At 42.5% G+C, this 10,734-nt stretch overlaps 1 pseudogene; it reads left to right on the forward strand.

Moving 5' to 3' along the window:
* The first annotated feature begins 1,480 nt into the window (after positions 1–1,480).
* Positions 1,481–1,599, forward strand: LOC145392832 (5S ribosomal RNA; annotated as a pseudogene).
* Positions 1,600–10,734: the final 9,135 nt, after the last annotated feature.

The following is a 10,734-nucleotide window of genomic DNA, read 5'->3' on the forward strand; positions in this document are numbered from 1 at the left end:
GTAACTGTGAGTGGGAGGAAGGGTGGCCGGGGGTGGGATGGTTTGGAGAGGTGCTTACGTCACAGTATCAATAGCCAATGATAATGCGTCCGACGTATTCTCAAAGTGCAAAGTGTTGTTTGTATGGTATTATACTGTTCTCTGAGTCTATCTACATTACTACATATATAGTACATGTTAACTGTCAAAGGTATGCCTCTTTGCCTTCGTTTTGTAATGTTCAATAGGAATGATAGTTACAGAGACTGATCTTATACTTAGGACTTCACACATCATTCTGTCTAAAGGAAAACGAAAAGTCTGTCAATCATACAGATTTTCTTTTAAAGTATTACGCACTACCTTAGACTCTACAGTAAGTTCGAGATGAATAATTACCAGAATAACACTGGAATTGTTTGCAGGCGGATGTTTATAGTGGGATGACAGAGGATAAATAATTAAACAAATTTATAAGAATTGATGAATACATGATACCCAACCTATCACCAAACCCTCCTCTGCCCCCAGTCCCCCGCCTCTCTCTCCACAGTCAAGAGTTACCAGACACATGAGATCTGGCTGCCGCTTCACATTCAGCTGTCTCACACCAGTGTTTCGCGAGGTGGGTAATGCGGAACTTTCCGTGACTGTACATGATAGACAGACGGACAGACAGACAGACGGACAGACAGACAGACGGACAGACAGACAGACAGACGGACAGACAGACAGACAGACGGACAGACAGACAGACAGACGGACAGACAGACAGACGGACAGACAGACAGACGGACAGACAGACAGACAGACGGACGGACAGACAGACGGACGGACAGACAGACAGACAGACAGACAGACAGACAGACAGACGGACAGACAGACAGACGGACAGACAGACAGACAGACAGACGGACAGACAGACAGACAGACGGACAGACAGACAGACGGACGGACAGACAGACAGACAGACTGACACAGACACACACACACACACACACACACACACACACACACACACACCCGAGAGAGAGAGAGAGAGAGAGAGAGAGAGAGAGAGAGAGAGAGAGAGACTAATAATTGTCTCTTCATCATAGTAAAACCCTCAGTAGGGGGAGGCGGTGGCTCGATCTGTAGAGAGGTGGCCTGCAGTCCTACCGGACCCAGGTTCAAATCCCCGTTGGGGCAGGGAACAGATTAAGGAATTGAATTTCATAAAAAGCAGACTTTACCGATCTACCAGAAGACCCGCCGACATGCCGTAAAAATACCCCCACTAATACCAATACACCGGTCCTGAATGAGACAGCCCTAGCATGTATTCAATGTGAACGGTGGGTGTTAGCGTCGAAGTGGTGACATGTGGAGGTGTATGGCATGTAAAAGGACTGCTGGGCCTTGGAAACAGGCTGCGAAGCCTATGCCCAGGTCGGACACATAATATATATATATATATATATATATATATACGGACACATAATATATATATATATATATATATATATATATATATGCCACGTTGAGTACACCGCTTCCCGTCCGATCAGCGAAGTTAAGCAACGTTGGGTCTGGTTAGTACTTGGATGGGTGACCGCCTGGGAACACCAGATGCTGTTGGCATCCCTACGGGTGAAGTGGGGTTGGTGGAGGATTACTACCCCTGCCTGTAAAACAATTAACTCTAAGCCCTTGACCACCCAGTTTGGGATACATGGCGTCTGGCAATGAATGAATATATATATATATATATATATATAAAGTCAATAGGCATGGTAAAATGCAATGCAGGATTTAGAAGATGAAATGGTTAAGGAGAGGGAAATTGTCTTGAAATGGCAATAGGTAGAAAAATACTTCCTGAAACTGAAAAAGGGTTAATCCATGAATTGTATTTTTTAAATTTATTTTTTAATACATCATGGGAATGTTTATTTATTTATTTATTTTGTCTATAACTCATCTATTCGCGAAGACTCTATCTTAAGCTGAGTAAAATCGTCTGGAGATGGTAGAAAGTATATTAAAAAAAAAAATCTCCCATCATCCTCACTAAAAGGTATGAAACGGCAACCAAAAGCCACACAGAGATCGCTATACATTCCATTCCTGCCGTATCAGAAGTTACGCTGTGCCTTTGATCACGGGCCGCGACATTAGTGTGAAAGGTTCTCGCCAGTGAATGGGCTCTCTGTGTGTTGACAGAGTGGAAAGTTTTATATTAAGTAAGCATTTGTGTGAGTATATTGACCACAGGGTGCAGGAAGTGGTGAGTTGCTATGTATAGAGTGAAGGGATGGTATTTAGAATGACTGTACTTTGTTCACTTTGATTGGGTGTAAAGTTTCTTATCTCTTCCTCTTTGATGCTGAGCTATAAGAAAGGATTAACACTGAAATATGGTGCCAGTCACGAAAACTTACAGCGAAAAGGATTCATGGCCGTAATTTTGTCTCATTCTACTACAGAGCTAAAAAGGACTCACAATGGGTTTACGTCCCTCTCCCCTAACCGTGGGTGCGACAAAAAATGATAGTGCAAATTTGACTGATGGTATGTGGAAGATTGAAAAGGCTCTGTGGAGTGGGAAATTAATATTTATGAGAAATTATCAGATGCTATGCGGAATGATATGTTATGTAAATGTAGCAAAATTTGATGGAACGCGATAGATACAGAATGCAGTGTGCAATGTATGGATGTAAGGTGAAGTGTGAAGTAAATAAATTTTTGAGATAGTCGATAATATATGGATGATGTAAAGTGTGATGCAAACAGTATTTGGAAGATGCAAGCACAGTGTTGAGCGAATACATTGATGAGTTTTCTGACAACGTGAAAAAAGATACAAAGCGTAGTGTGGAGTGAATACTGTGTTGAGGAGTGATCAGAAGTTAGATGGAAATATCAGATACTATGCAAAATGACCACAAAATATTTCCGATGAATAAGATCCTAGTGTATGTGTTGTGACCAGTCATTGTGTGGTCTTGTGTCGGAGTTATAAAAAGCACTGAAATGTTACAGGGTATGATAGGAGTTGAAATATTTACAACTTAGTCTGGGATGAGTACTCGTCATATGGAGTAGGCAAAAGCAATATGGAATTATCATATGTTATGTACTTAAGAATGACTGACCAATCATTATGTTTTGTGCGATTATTAAAAGTCAAGTTACCAGTATCTAATAATAAGTGAAATCTATACAACTTAGTGTGAAATGAGTCAGTATAATGTGGAGTGGACAGAAGCTATGTGGAAATATCAAACGTTGTGTACTAAAGAATCATTGTGTGTTTTTGTGTGATTATTATAAGTAAAAATACTAGTATTAAACAGGGAGTAAAATACATGAACTTAGTGTGGAATAAATGTAATGTGGAGTGGGTGAAAGCTATGTAGAATTACCAAACGCTGTGTGGAGCGACCAGCTGGTGTTTGGTGCCGTGTGCAGTGAATTATCATGGCCGCCTGGTTGAGATTATTAAAACCCCCAACGCCATTACAGAGCTCCATAACTGTCCTGATGATCTGCAGTACATGAGGGGGGCCTGGCTTGCCTTACCCATGGCTTGGTGAGTTTGCGGCGGCTTTGTGCATCTGCTATGGCTTTAGTGTGGCTTTGTGTGTCCTCTGTGGAACGTGTCCTTAGTGTGTCTTTGATGTGGCTTTGATTGGTGTGATTTTGTGTGGCTTTTTTGCTGTGTCTTTTTGTGTTTGTTGCGAATGTTTGTGCTTGATGTGACTGTGTTTTTGATGTGGTTGTGCGTTTGGTGTGGACCTGTGTGTTTGATCAAGGTTTGTTGTCGCTTTGTGTGTACCTCGTGAGTGTTTGACGTGATTCTGTGTCTGAGATTGATTTGTGTCGTTGGTGTGGCTTAATGTGCTTGGTGTGGCTTTGTTGTGGGTTTGTGTGTTTGATGTGGCTTTAAATGTTTGGTTTTGTTCGGTGTTTGGGGTGGCTTTGTGTGTTTGGGGTGGCTTTGTGTGTTTGGGGTGGTTTTGTGTGTTTAAGGTGGCTTTGTGTGTTTGGGGTGGCTTTGTATGTTTAAGGTGGCTTTATGTGTTTGGGGTGGCTTTGTGTGTTTGGGGTGGCTTTGTGTGTTTGGGATGGCTTTGTGTGTTTAGGGTGGCTCTGTGTGTTTGGGGTGGGTTTGTGTGTTTGGGGTGGCTTTGTGTGTGTGTTTGGGGTGGCTTTGTGTGTTTGGGGTGGCTTTGTGTGTTTGGGGGTGGCTTTGTGTTTGGGGTAGGTTTGTGTGTTGGGGGTGGCTTTGTGTTTGGGGTAGGTTTGTGTTTGAGGTGGCTTTGTGTGTTTGGGGTGGCTTTGTGTGATTGAGTGGCTTTGTGTTTGGGGTAGGTTTGTGTTTGGGGTGGCTTTGTGTGTTGGGATGGCTTTGTGTGTTTGGGGTGGCTGTGTGTGTGTGTGTGTGTGTGTGTGTGTGTGTGTGTGTGTGTGTGTGTGTGTTTTGGGTGGCTTTGTGTCTGAGGTGGCTTTGTGTGTCTGGGGTGGCTTTGTGTGTGTGGGGGAGTGGCTTTGTGTTTGAGGTGGCTTTGTGTGTCTGGGGTGGCTTTGTGTGTGTGGGGGAGTGGCTTTGTGTGTCTGGGGTGGCTTTGTGTGTCTGGGGGAGTGGCTTTGTGTGTCTGGGGTGGCTTTGTGTGTGGGGGGAAGTGGCTTTGTGTTTGAGGTGGCTTTGTGTGTTTGGGGTAGGTTTGTGTCTGCGGTGGCTTTGTGTGTCTGGGGTGGCTTTGTGTGTCTGGGGGAGTGGCTTTGTGTGTCTGGGGTGGCTTTGTGTGTGGGGGGAAGTGGCTTTGTGTTTGAGGTGGCTTTGTGTGTCTGGGGTAGGTTTGTGTTTGAGGGAGCTTTGTGTCTGGTAACTTTACTCGTATGATTTTCGTATAGCATTATGTGTTTGTTAAGGCTTTGTAGTGGCATTTTTACCTAGCCCGGAAGGAGTACGGTGAGATGTTGTTTTTGGTCGTTTGTTTGTTTGTTTGTTTCTTTGTTAGCAAAGTCATGGAAAAAAAACTCAGTGAAATTACATGAAACTCTCAGGGAAGTTGGGCACTGGTTCAAAAGAAAGTGATTAAATTTTGGAGGTAGTAGAGTGACCCTGAAAGGTCATAATCAAGGTCATGGATTTTCAGAGAGCTATAACTTGAAACCGGTTGAAGATAGAGATATTTACAATTATCAGAATAATAGAAGTCCCACATGGGCTTTCATTTGGTACCAAGACCTTTGACCTTGAGTGACCTTCAAAGGTCGAACTCAAAGTCACGGACATTCAGGGGGCTATAACTTGAAACTGGTTGCAAATAAATATTTACTATTATCAACAAATAGGAAGTCCCAGATGGGCTTTTAATTGGCAACATGACCTTTGACCTTAAGTGACCTTGAAAGGTCAAACGCAAGGTCACGATTATTCAGGGGGCTATAACTCGATATTCGTTGAAGATAGAGATATTCACTTTTATCAAGATATAGGAAATCTCATATGGGCTTTCATTTGGCACAATGACCTTTGACCTTGAGTGACCTTGAAAGATCAAACGCATGATCATGGATTTTCAGAGGGCTGTAACTTGAAAACGGTTGAAAATAGAATAACTGCTGTCGGGCGGAGTTTGTTGTGCCAGGCACCACTTGTTGCTTATAAATTTGCGTGTGTGTTTACTGGGGATATGTGTTTGGTGTGACTGTGTGTGTCTGGTATGGTTCTGTGTGTGGGGTGGTTTTGGTTATATGGGCTGGCTTTATGTATTTGGTGTTTCTTTGTGTGTTTAGTGTGCCTATGATGTGACTCTGTCTGTCGGCATGGTTTTGTGGCTTTCGTATCGTTTTGAGTGATTGGTGTGAGTTTTTCTGTGTTTGCTGTGGTTTGAGGTGGGTGTGTGTTCTCTGTGTGGTTGTGTGTGTTTGTGATTTCTGTGTGGTTGTGTGTGTTTGTGTTTTCTGTGTGGTTGTGTGTGTTTGTGTTTTCTGTGTGGTTGTGTGTGTTTGGTGTGGTTTGGATATAGGCTTGTGTGCTTTTTTTTTTTTTATGGGTTGGCTTTCAGTCTATTGCTTGGCTGGTATAGCATTTTTTCCCCCTGCTTAGTGTGGCTTTGCTTTGCTTGGCTTTTTTGTGGTGGTCATGGTGATGTCTTTCTCTGAAGTTTTAGCTTTGATATCTCTCAGCTTTATGCGGATTTGTTCCCTGTTCCTGGAATACTTAATAGAGTGGTGTGTGTGTGTGTGTGTGTGTGTGTGTGTGTGTGTGTGTGTGTGTGTGTGTGTGTGTGTGTGTGTGTGTGTGTGTGTGTGTGTGTGTGTGTGTGTGTGTGTGTGTGTGTGTGTGTGTGTGTGTGTGTGTGTGTGTGTGTGTGTGTGTGTGTGTGTGTGTGTGTGTGTGTGTGTGTGTGTGTGTGTGTGTGTGTGTGTGTGTGTGTGTGTGTGTGTGTGTGTGTGTGTGTGTGTGTGTGTGTGTGTGTGTGTGTGTGTGTGTGTGTGTGTGTGTGTGTGTGTGTGTGTGTGTGTGTGTGTGTGTGTGTGTGTGTGTGTGTGTGTGTGTGTGTGTGTGTGTGTGTGTGTGTGTGTGTGTGTGTGTGTGTGTGTGTGTGTGTGTGTGTGTGTGTGTGTGTGTGTGTGTGTGTGTGTGTGTGTGTGTGTGTGTGTGTGTGTGTGTGTGTGTGTGTGTGTGTGTGTGTGTGTGTGTGTGTGTGTGTGTGTGTGTGTGTGTGTGTTATTATTTTCATCATTACTCTCCTGTTCATCTGCAGTACATAAGCTGCCTCGTTTGGCTTGACTTGCACAGGCTTGTCATTTTTTGTGAGCCTGGTGTAGCATTAATATGGCTTTGTTGTTAACTGTGGCTTTGGTGTTGTGGGTTTGTTGGTGTGGCTTTGTCGGTGTGGGTTTGTTGGTGTGGCTTTGTCGGTGTGGGTTTGTTGGTGTGGCTTTGTCGGTGTGGGTTTGTTGGTGTGGCTTTGTCGGTGTGGGTTTGTTGGTGCGGCTTTGTCAGTGTGGGTTTGTTGGTGTGGCTTTGTCAGTGTGGGCTTGTTGGTGTGGCTTTGCCGGTGTGGGCTTGTTGATGTGGCTTTGCTAATGTGACTGCTGATTTAGGCTTGTTTGTGTGGCTTTTTTAATCTTTCTATTTAGGTTTGATTTTCTCTTTGGTGTTACATTTCATCACTAGAGTATACGCGCCATTTCGAAGGCTGGATTATGTGCTTTAGTAAATGGTCTTGAATCCATGATTCTATGTACTATTTATATGGAAACACACCAATCCCTTCTGCCGTATTGTGTATTATCGTTCAGTTTTGCTTCTAAGTGATATTTTCTAACAATGTCGAACCACCACATACGCAGTTAAGCCTTTCCAGTAAGATTCTCATATTTTACACTTACTTCTGCCAAACAACTTACTCTGGTTAAAAAGTTCCCGGACCTAAAGTGATACAACAGCGTGGTCACTAAGTTAGGAGCTTTTATATCTATAATGCATGGACGGAAAATGTTGCCTCCCTTTAACATCCTTCACGCTACCCACCTCGCCTTCTTTTCCTTTTATAACAAGTTGAGAGCTTATAGTTGTACAAGTCTGTAGATTTTTCATTTCATATCCAAATTGCAGCATATATACACAAGGCCACATTATATAGAAATAAGTTTCCACTCTCTTACTACTTGGTGTCGCACGAACATTATTTTGGGTAGCGTCCACTGCTAGGGTGATCATTACAGTCATGAGTTTGGTAAAAGTCGTGATTCAGTGTTCATAACATTCCAGGAGGCAGGGAAACACCCGTTTTCTAGTGGAATTTAGAGGTACCCCGGCACCTCTTCCCTAGTAATATCTTACATTACACATTAAGACTTGCGAGTATTCATATCTCAGTAATAACATAGATGGTATTAACAACATACAAATGAACATAAACACGATACAAATAAAACAAGAAACGGTGCCAAGGAACAGCAAACCCGTCCCCGGCAGTCATTTTGGTGCTGGCGTATAAACACAACAGACTATCCAGTTAAAGATGTCACATAAGAAATCTGGAGTAAATAGGGTGAAAATTGACAATTTTATGTCCATTTGAAAGTTTAGGCCCAACCCAATAACATTCCCCCCCCCACCCTCCACCCCGCTAACTGGGGGGTGACTCCCTTGATGAGCATGATATAGGATGCAGATTTGAAAGGTGAGCCTCCAGGTTTTGGTTTCATGTCGATGACGAATTTGAAAGGTGTTATTCCAAAAAAAAAAAAAATGTTTTTAATCCGTCCCCACTTTTATTAAATTTGGGGGGCCTGCAGCCTGGGCCTTGGCCCAGTTTGATTCAAAACTTAATCAGGTGATCAGGTCATAGCCCACCATTCCTGTCATTTTAGTCAAAATCGCACCAGTAGTTTTAGCGTAAAGTTGTCAACAGACAGACAGACAGACAAACATACAAACAAAAAACAAATAGGCTGAGTGAGTGAAAACAGTACCCGTCCCCGAATCCCTCCGGGGACGGTGCAGGTAATAAACTTGTAATGAAAATGTGGTAGGGCGTCATGGATATAAATGACATAGGAAGGAATATTTATGCGTCTAATTTACGCGTCTCATGCGAAAATATAAAAGGTGGGAAACGGGCGCCTGGGCACTTCTGAAGCCTTCTAACGTACGGGCTTACGTCCTCCAAAAATACAACGATAAACTGACAAGGAAGAGCACCATGTTTTTTTTTTTTTTTTGTTTTTTTCAACTGACCGCTTGAGTTCGAAGAAGCATTTTTTTCTTTTTATTTGTCATTCTACTTGCTGTTTCATTCAATATACAAAAGATCTGCAACAGTGAAGTTGTGATGATGACTATGTGAACTATTGTCAAAAGTTTCTCCAACACTTAAAAATATCGTCTCGAGATAGCAAGGATAAATCGATAAAAGCGTCAGTGGATGGAAATGGTTAATGACATTCGTTCACTAAAGCAATAACATCATAATAGTAGTAGTAGTAGTAGTAGTAGTAGTCTGTAATGGTGGTAGGTGGGACCTAGCCTTTGTATCGGCGCCCCGCTCCTTATCCTTTTCAGTCTTTTTTGTTATGCCGTGCGCTGATCACTTACTTTCTCTTATGTTCCACAGTTCATATATTGTCTTCCTGTTTTCTGTTACTTATCATAATAAAATCAGACTGCAGTGCTTCTTTCTTAGCTGAATAAAACTGACTGCCATTAGCTGGAATACGATGTTGAAATTGCTTCGACCATTATAGAGAAAATGATAGTTTTAACACCCTCAGTCTTCAATACTCACTCAACTTACTGAATCGTCTGGGGTTCGCTGGAGTCAATAACCTCCTCAATACGCGTAATTAACCCTACCAAAAATTCCAATCGCCGTGATGCATGTTTTTTTTTTCTGCCATGGACGGCAAAAGGCAGGGTTATCGTGGGTGGTTGGAAAAAAAAAAAAGATCAGCGCATTAAGACTGAGCTTCTCATCACTAGCCTAATCTCTGGTGCCATTAGACTGATCCATTGCTCCCCCCCCCCTCTCTCTCTCTCTCCAAACATCTGTCCTGTTATTCATATATCCATCCATCAGTCCATCAATTCCTTTCATTTCATTCTCTCTACCAACCTTATCTACCAGCATTTGCCTTTATTTCTTTATCTGTCTATCTCTCTGTGTATCTTTCTATCTGTCTATCTATCTATCTGTCTATCTGTCTGTTCATTTTCCTTTCATTCTCCCTCCCTGACTCTCAACAACCCTCCATCTACTAGTTATGTTCTCTTGTATTACCTTTCATCTTTCCTTAACATTCTCATCCCTCATCCATTATCTCTCCATCTGTCCTTCTTTTCCCTCCTCATCTGTCTCTCCATCTCTCCTTCTCTTCCCTCCTCCTCTGTCTCCCCATCTGTCATCCCACCATTATTTTCTGCGTCTCTCTATTCCCTTCCCCTCCTGTTATCTCTATTCACAGCTCCCCCTTTTCCTCCATTCATCTTTCCATCTCTCATTCCCTCCTCCTCATCAAGAATATCTCCACTCCTATACACACCTTTCATTATTTCCCTCTAAACATTTTTCCATACTTATAGTCTCTCTTTGTCTCTCTTCTTCTCTCCCTTTCTGTCTCGCTTCCTTCAGTTAGTTTCATTGGTGTTTTTATTCCCCCTCTCTCTTCATATCACCTCACCTTTTCTCTTTCTTCAGCAGTTTCTTCGCTTTCTCCCTTTCTTCACTCTCCTTTCTCCCTTCTCCATTTATACCCACTCTTTTCTCCCTCCCTTCTTCCTTCTGCCATACCTCCAGTTACATCTCTCTCTCTCTCATTTAATTTCTCGACTCTATGTTACCCTCTTTCTCCACTCACTTTCAATAAGTCAGTCAGTCAGTCAGTCTCTGTCTGTCTGTCTGTCTGTCTGTCTGTCTGTCTGTCTGTCTGTCTCTTTCTCACTCCATATTTATACTCCGTCATTACAGTTCTTTTTTCATCCTTGGCCAGTCCTCCACATTTTCATTTAGCACTTTTTTTTTTACACTCATTTCCCGCTCTTCTCCTGTCCATTTTTCAGTCATTTCTTACTTATGCATCGTTTCCTTCATATTTTCGCCCCCTTGTAATTAGTTTTTTTCTTTTTTTGTTTGTACCTGGTTCGAGATACGATGATTAGATCTGTATATATTTTTTAACCCTTTCCCTCTAGTGTGTGTGTGTGTGTGTGTGTGTGTGTGTGTGTGTGTGTGTGCAACCTTTGGTCATTAG

The sequence above is a fragment of the Coenobita brevimanus genome, chromosome 2, assembly GCF_032717465.1.
Source record: "Coenobita brevimanus isolate Jiangsu-jjx chromosome 2, ASM3271746v2, whole genome shotgun sequence".
In the NCBI taxonomy this organism is placed as follows: domain Eukaryota; kingdom Metazoa; phylum Arthropoda; class Malacostraca; order Decapoda; family Coenobitidae; genus Coenobita; species Coenobita brevimanus.